Below are 8,720 nucleotides of genomic sequence, written 5' to 3'. Positions count from 1 at the left end.
ATATCACCGCCGTTCGTGCTGCCGTTAGCCTCCACGAAGCCCACGAAACCCACGACGCCGCGGCACACTTTCCTCCATTTCGCCGCCGTCGCGCCACCTCCGGCCACCATCTTCCTACCACTTCATCCCCGGCCTCTTGGCAACCCATTGGACCCAACCCCAGCTCCGATCCGTCACCGGTGAAGCCCCACCAAGTCCATCTCCGATTTGCACTTTTTTGGCCTAAAACCACTCCTTGCGCCGCCACCCACGGCAAACCACCACCACCACTAGCTTCACCGACCTCCCTAGGCCCTACCCTATCAATCTTGGGTCTTCGTTTGTCCTCGTTGAAAAGTTGGTAATTGTGACCCACGGCCACAGTGTATTTTACACTGTGGTGTTGCTCAAACGTCGCCTTTTTCAACTTCGCGATCCTCGGAAAATTATTATATTGCACTGTAAGTATTTCTCCAAAGAATTTTCGTAATTTAAATGTATTTTTGCACTAACCCATTTCACTGTGTTTTTTTGGCATGCCGGACTGAGTCCGAGGAGTTCGGGGGTTGGATGGATTTGTGATTGGAGTTGTTTGGTTGGATTTGATTGGATTGGTATTTGTTGGTTTGGATGTTGTGTTGGTACATGTGCATTTCATCATTTCATGCATGATCATGTTTGTAAAAAGAAAACTGGGTTTTCGTGTATTGCATTCATGTTGATGTGCTTTGAAAAGCTATGATTTTGTGTGTTAATATTTTTGGTGCGTGTGTATCACGACCCCAAGCCGAGATGGGGCATTAACTCGGTGGAGCTCCTCTGGTTACTCGGGAGCGGAATATACTGAGTAACGTCCCCTGGATTGTCGCCGGGCGACAATGGGTTCGGACGAGATGGTCTCGTGCCGACTCCGTGGTCCTTCTGCTGGCGAGGACTAGAGGATGTCTGGCCACGTACGCGCTGGGCACGGAACTGGGCATCGCTCGTTGCGTAGTGTGAGTGCTTGGCCATGTACGCGCTGGGCGCGGAACTGAGCACCGCTGCGAAGCCAGGACGTGCGGATGGTCCATAGGGGAGACCATGGTGCATATGGAAATAATGCATGGTGCATTTGGTATTAATGCACTATTTTCTGGGAAAATAGTGCGAGTTGATTTTTTTGGGTAAATCATTTTCTGGGAAAATGTTTTACGGATAATTTGGATCAAAATGAGATTTTGGTGTGTGTTGGAAATTTATCATTTTCGGAAAAATGATGTTTTGTGGAAAAATGCATGTTTTCATGTGCATGCATGTTAGTTGCATTTAATGCATTTTGTATTACGTTGTTGTTTGGGTTATACTTACCTGCGAGACCATTTTGTGGTGTCGCAGATTTTGATGCTGATGAGGAGGAGGAGGGCGAGCCTGAGGAGGCGGCTCCGCCTGAGGAGTGATCTGGGATCACTCGTTTGTAGCTTTTAAACTATTGTAAATTATTTTATGGATGACTGTATAACTGCTATTTAAATCTTTACTGATGTTTGATTGCAATTAAATTCTGGTACTTAGTTGACTATCCGCTGCGTTATTTTATTTGAACACTGTTGCATGCACACACACTGGCACTTCGTTGGGATGCGTGACCGTGTTGTCACCATCCTGGCGTCTCGATCCCTGTGTATTTTTATAAGGGGGATTGGGGGCGCCACATTTGTAATATACAAATAGTCAAACATGAGGAAGCCAAAGCACAATTTTACATGTGGAACATGCTACTCAACCCACAATTTTACAATCACAAACAGACAAAGCATGGATCTGCCAATGTCTTTGAATCCTCTAATACATTCATGCAAATTCTAATGTGCATTTTGTTGAGCACTTGGTGCTATGAAAGTCACTTCATTAGTCTATAACAAAACTCAACAATGAGTCTCAGTCACAAACAAAACTACATTTGCAAAATTGCTCAGACATAGAGACGAAATGAGAAGACCAAAAAAATTCTAGAGAAAAAAAAATTGTAGAGATTGGCTAGTGGGTGTAGGGGAAATTGAGTGAAAAAAAAAATTAATTTAGCTTGGAGATTCGGTCGAAGATGGAGGAGAGGGGAGACGAACTCATGGGGCTGGAGACGGCGAACCGGATGGGGCTGGAGGGCGTCGACTTAGGGCAGAAGGAGACGAAGCTCGGGCGGGGGGGATGTGTTTCAAAAAAAAAAATCACGTGTCAAACGGGAAGTGAAGGAGACCAAGTCGATGGGTTGGGAGGCAATGTGTGATTCTAGGGGTCACGACAAACGGAAAGAGAAAACGGAATGAATGAGCAGGGTCCATAGCATTACCCTTTAAATAAAGGAAAACACTAGTATGCCGCCTCAACTTGACCGCTACCTCTGACCGCTTGGCAAATTTTTTTTTAACTTAATGATTAAGGAAATGTTTTTAAGTGTATTGGTGTATTTTTTATTTTTTTTATTTTTTAAAAATGTTTAAATGTATTAAAAAAATGTGAAAAGAAAAAAGCAAAAAAAAAAAAAAAAAAAGACTGGGCGGCACGTCCAATGATAAATGCTGAGCAGTAGAGTAGCATTGCCCTAAATAAATGCACGTAGTCTAGTTGTACGTACGCGTAGGGCATAATTGATCATGAATCGGTGACAAAAGTCGTGAAAAAAAAGGATAATGAGTTTATAATGCGACTTGTGTAATAGATACTTGCGAAAATATTGTACGTGTTTGTAAACGACATTTTCTCGATGATTGGCGGTGGTAGATGGGGATTTACATTAAAAAGTCTGCCGGACTATTTCTCCTGGTTTTGTGAGAAAAAAAATGCTATTTTTATTTAAGCAAAACTTATAAAAAAAATTACTTCTGAAAATTAAAAAGTTTAAAATTTAAAATTTAAATTTAAAAAAAAAAATTAATAAAATGAATCTTGTAAATAAAAATATAAGTGAAAATTATAACTACATGTAGCACTATTTTTTATGAGAAAGGAGACCCACTTTTCAAGGAATAACAATGTTAGTTACAATTTTTTAAGGTGTTTAAATTTTGTGTATATTTTTTTTAAAAAAAAATCTATTATTAAAAAATAAATTTTTTATAGAAATATTTAACCAATTTTTTGATAAAGAGTACTGCACAAAGCTCGTATATTTTAGAATTATAAATATAATTTCTCAATTCCTTATAGGTGAAATAGATTTAGGCCAACCATTTATTTATTTATTTTTATTTTTTTTAAGGCCAACCAATTCAAAAGTTAATAAAAGTGTCACTAATTAATATATATATATATATATATATATATATTTATATAAAATTTTCAAAGCAAGAGATTTGCTATTGTTGAGCTGCCTTATTCATTCAAGTGAGAAATGAATATCGGGGCGTAGCTATAAGTGCTCCAGCCCCTGTGGGCCTGTATACCCCTAGAAAGAAATATTCTTATCCTTAAAATACAAAAAAAATTTCAAAAAAAAAAAAAAAAAAAAAAAAAAAAAATTAAGAAGAGGAAAAACTCCCTCATCCCCGAATGTTTCTACAGAAGAGTAGTCCCTCAGATTTTAAACTAACTCCTGACCCCGGCCTCCAAAATCTAATAAAAGGTAAAAGAGTTTTGCTACATATAAGTCGGCGAATTAACACATCATTTATAGTGAAACCTATTATAAATTAAAAAAAAAAAAATGAGAACATCAATAATCTTTTAACATAATTAATGTGTAAAGTTTCCACATTAGTAGCGTGCTAGGTTTCTCAAGATGAAATACTTACCTCCTGATGTCCTTAAAATTGAATTAAAAGCTTTTTTAGTCTTAGAAAAATTTCAAAATAGCCCCAAGTTATAATATATTTGAAAAGTTCACTTTATGTCGATCCAAATGAAACTTCGAATACAAATTATATGCAGGGTTTTTTTTTTTTTTTTTTTTTTATTTTAAACTAAAGGTTTTAGCCCGAATTTTAAATAAAATCGATATCTATATAGAACTCTAAAGTTTGACAAAAAAATTTCTAAAAGCCTAAAAATGTATTTTTCAAAAATCAACAATGAATGGGTTTTAATATATTATAATGATCTTAGTTTTCCTTTCCAGAGATCAGATGAATTCCTGACTCTTCTACTACTACTAGCAAGCTAGAGAAACGCCCCTAAGTTTAAAATAACTTGAATGTTAAGCATCAATCAATGCTATGGAACTTAGAAATTTAAGGGTTTGGAACACTAGTCGAGGTCTTTTGGACCAGATGACATAAGGCTTGGTCTCCGAATACTAGGAGATCATGAACTATAGGTTCGAACCCCGGCCCTACCCCTGTATCAAAAATAAAAAAAGGGTTTAAACACTTAAATCTTCTTTCCTCTTTCAACATACGGCCATATGTTTAGGTATTTTGAAAATCTGTTAAAACATTAAACAAGCATTTAAACTCAGGTCATTTTATTGCTGATCAGAGCTAACGACATTGAACCAGCTAGATTTTCTTATAACCACAAATATATATATATATATATATATATATATATATACACACACAACCTAGCTAGGGTTCAGCTCTGAACCCTTAATTATATGATACCTTATTTTACTAGCTGAAAGTTGGAACGCATAAGTTGGAAACAGACGCATCATTAAACGCCTCGCGAAGCGCGGAACCCCATAATGCAGGAATCATTGCTTAAGAAAGGTACGTACATACAATCTTTCAAAATTCTAAATACATTGAATTTTCTTGATTGTATATGCATCAAAATAAATGGAACAGATCAGTTTTGTAGATGAAAATGAAACCATGCAGCTTCTTCCTGCATCTATATGCCACCAGCTGGAGTGTTTCCCATCCCATCGTCAGGTGAGCCGTGCCCTTTTAAACTCCTCCAGATACTTATCATGCCATGATTTACAATCTTCTCTTCTGCGATGAGGCCAGATTAGTTAATCAACTTCTTAGTACTGTTATTGATTCTTCAAAGTTTTATTTCCCAGCCAGTGCTCTACTAAATTAAAAGTGTCTGCCTTTTAGAAAAAAAAAATATATATATTATATATATATATATATATATTTATAGGACATCACTTCCATATAAATTTGTTCACAGAGCTCTCATAAGTTAAAAAGAGTATGATTTTTCTAAAAAGAAAACAAAAATTGAAATAGGCTAAACATGATGAGGTTTATAATTAGCATGATACTAAAATTACATACCGTAGTACTGGTGATGATCATCAACAACTCCGGTGATTTCTCGGAAAGCAGATAATTTGTTGTGGTTGGATATTTCTCGGATAGAAATTACATGATCCTCTGCAAGGATCATAAATACAATCAAGTAAAATACAATGGTACTGATAGTACTCGAAACCTTGCAATTAACCATTTTAATTAGGAATATTAGGGAAACTATAAAGGTACCTTCTCCTTTAAATAGCGCTTAAGAAATCAAGTTAATTTGGAATTGGTCTTGGAAGCCAATGGCAAGCTGGACTTTGAGCCATATATATAATATATTATACATACTTAAGAAGTCAAGGTTGGAATCTGTGTGATCATAAACGGATCGACGAGTTCGATCTATGCAGGAAATTGTGGTGGAAATTACCAATATTATTAAATAGAGATCAATATATAAGAAGCCAGTTGCTGTCCAATGAATACATTTGCCTCATTTGACGTTCACCTAAAGCCAACAACGACTGAGAAGATCCTCAAATTTCTTGTGCATAAAGTCGAACCTTAATCTGACTTGGCTGATCTTGTCCTTTTTTTATTACTCTTCATGTTCAACAAAAAACGACTGAAGAGGCCAGAATAAGTACCTGATATCTATTTAATTATAGAAAAGTCAAGTTTTAATTGCTTACCCGGCATTCAGTCCGCAATATTCGATTTATCTGCAAAGCCGAGTTCCATTTGTACGCCACAAACCTGCAGACCATTAAATTAATGCAAAGTCAGGCGGTAAGTTGCAAACCGTGCAATGGGTTGTCCCTCAAAAGCGGTGTCATCCGATTGTATTAGAAAGTACGACAAAACCCGAGTTCTGCTTTTTGCATTTGGATTTCGACCATGCCACTTGGCTTTTTTTCCTGTGGTGCAGATGAAAAAGCTTACTGAAATTATAAAATGAAAATTGTTTTACGTTTCGTTTTAACACCTAAGATATGGAAAAGAGGCAACATAAACAAAAGGTATAGTATTTTCGTAATTAATTAAAAAACAGGGCCAATGCTTTGAATAAAAAATTGTGAAGACAAACTTCTGTTAAAAAAAAAAAAAAAAGTGTGAGAACAAACTTATTCACGCAACCGTTTATTATTTGCAGTTGAAATGATGAGAAGTAACCGTTTGTTATCTGTGGTTGAGATAGCACCGTTTATTTCGCATGTGACCTTTTGCAAATATTCTGAAGATCGCAACGTTTAGTTTCGAACTCTTCTCTCTTTATATAATTCTTAAAATCTCTCAGAAACTCGCATATTCATCGCAAGACAATCATATTTAAACACAACACGCAAGCACAGGGATCGATTATCTTCATGCTTCAATTTCCGAAGATGCATAGGCTTCTTATACTTTACATGTTCGCTATGTGTCTCAAGCTCTGGCTTGATACAAGAAGATAATGCGCCTGCTCCCTCGCCGAAGCCAACGACGTCGGCGCCACCAACGAAGTCTCCTTCTCCGTCCATTTCTTCAGCGACTTCACCGACCACTTTTTTTCTGGCTTTTGCTGGGCCAAAGAATGTGCATATTGTCTCAGTGGCAAGTAAATATGTCCAGGTTCATATCCTTTCCCATAAAACTTTTTATTTGTTAGTCTTATAGCTTACAATTCAATTATCTTTTCCCCTGAGATCAATATCTTCCTTTCCACCGTTTGATCTTACGGAAATGAAAGTGGATGCCTTGAAAGAACTAAGCATACTCTTATGCCATGTTAATAAAACCAAGTTTTATCTCGGAAAGAAGATGAAGAGAAGAAACTGATTCTCATTGATTAGTTATTCACAAGATCAACTCTGTTTATATACAAACACCAAATGAAAGAATAGAGATGGAACATACAACTCTCTTTTGAGCAATGATGCTGTTGGGAATAACTGTAGATCTAAGACTAACTCGAAGTATAGTAGCGGAACTAAACGAAAGAAATTGATGACAATCACACAGAAAGAACACCAAGAATTAAGTGGTTCGACTCAAAATGAGCCTACGTCCACTGGTGGGGTCTGTATCGAAGATTTCACTATCAACAGAGATGGAGTACAGATGAATACAACAAAACTTCACAAGGAAGTTATCTCTCAAACTCACTATAGACTTCTCTCTCAAGAAAACACTTAAAAAATAAGACAAAATGATTTCTGAAGTCTATCTCAAAGAAGTGGGCGCCGTTTGATATTTATAGGAAAAGTGAGAATTCACTTTTGTGAATATTGGCTCGAGCGAACGTCGAGCGAGTGTCGAGCGAGCGTAGATTTTCTGCACTTCGCTCAAGCCAACAGTTGAGCGAGAGTCGAGAGAAGCTCTCTGCCTGAACTCGCTCGAGCTGGGTGTCGAGCGAGGGTCGAGCGAAGCTCTCTGACTTGGATATTGCTCGAGCTGAATGTCGAGCGATACTTGAACGAATCTCTCTGTTTGAATTCGCTCGAGCTGAGTGTCGAGTGAATGTCGAGCGAAGCTCTCTGTCTGAATTCGCTCGAGCTGAGTGTCGAGCGAATGTCGAGCGAAGCTCTCTGTCTGACTTCGCTCGAGCCGAGTGAAACCTCCGCTCGAGCGAACCTACGACACATGCACTGTTCAATCTGAATTCAAGCCACCTCTTAACAGATGCTGACTGGACTGGATTGCATTGTTGATGTAGAGTACTAATAAAAAACCAACTAACAATATTTAGACTGGTCATAGTTTAGGTATGGCATCATCTATGGTTGAGGGAAGGCTGTGAGGGTGCCGCCATGAGGAGCTACGGTCAATCGTGCTTTGTTGCTGCAGTGCTCTGTTTTTGTGGGGCTAAAACAGGGGCATTCAGTTCTTCTTCATCCATGGTTGGTTCCCTCTATGTGCGACTGTTTCAAGGGTGCAGTCTCCATGGACCGAGTCTGTGCAATTTCAAAATTCAGAAAGAGAATTTAATCGAGTCTATGCAATTTGCAGATCTTATCGAAGAGATATATGTTCTACCATTTGATGCATACAAGGATCTGCAAATTATGAAGATAAAGCATACATTGAGAAATCCATGACAATGAGAAGAAGTCGGTGCATGAGAACCACTGATCTAAGTTTGGAAGTCTGGAAGAGTGTCGCGAAGTGTGTGGAAGTGAATCGAAGTGTGTGGAAGTGAAGTAGTTCGTGGCCATGTAGTGGGAACCGCTGATCTAAGTAGTTCGCGGAAGTGAATCGAAGTGTTTTCTACTGATCTGCATGTAGGTTCCTCTTAACAAGGAATATGCTGAAAATAAGCAATTGCCATCTCAGACTCAACGGCAACACATAATCAAAGGCTGATTTTATGCTGAACTTGATTTCAGGAACAGTTTTTATTTTCTGTAATTATGTTGTAAATCTCCTGTTACATTTTTTTGAAAACTGTCGGTTACCTTTTTTGTAAACCTTAATTCATGCTCTCAGATTGTATATAATTAGAGTATGTATAGAAATGAAATTGTGTGTGATCTTTTTCAAAACTGAGCAGTGTAATTCCTCTTTATGGTATCAAGAGCCACAAACCTCTAACGAGTT

At 37.7% G+C, this 8,720-nt stretch overlaps 1 long non-coding RNA gene across 1 annotated transcript; it reads right to left on the bottom strand.

Annotated features, from left to right (window-relative positions):
- Positions 1–4,625: 4,625 nt before the first annotated feature.
- LOC121236810 lies at positions 4,626–5,404 on the bottom strand. Its single transcript, XR_005934814.1, has 2 exons — positions 5,181–5,404; positions 4,626–4,889 (listed from the first exon to the last, which is right to left on the bottom strand). It is a non-coding gene; the product is annotated as an uncharacterized LOC121236810 (long non-coding RNA).
- Positions 5,405–8,720: the final 3,316 nt, after the last annotated feature.

Source organism: Juglans microcarpa x Juglans regia, chromosome 6S (assembly GCF_004785595.1).
Source record: "Juglans microcarpa x Juglans regia isolate MS1-56 chromosome 6S, Jm3101_v1.0, whole genome shotgun sequence".
In the NCBI taxonomy this organism is placed as follows: domain Eukaryota; kingdom Viridiplantae; phylum Streptophyta; class Magnoliopsida; order Fagales; family Juglandaceae; genus Juglans; species Juglans microcarpa x Juglans regia.
Note: the sequence above shows the minus strand (reverse complement) of the source record. Positions and strands in the feature narration are given on the sequence as shown.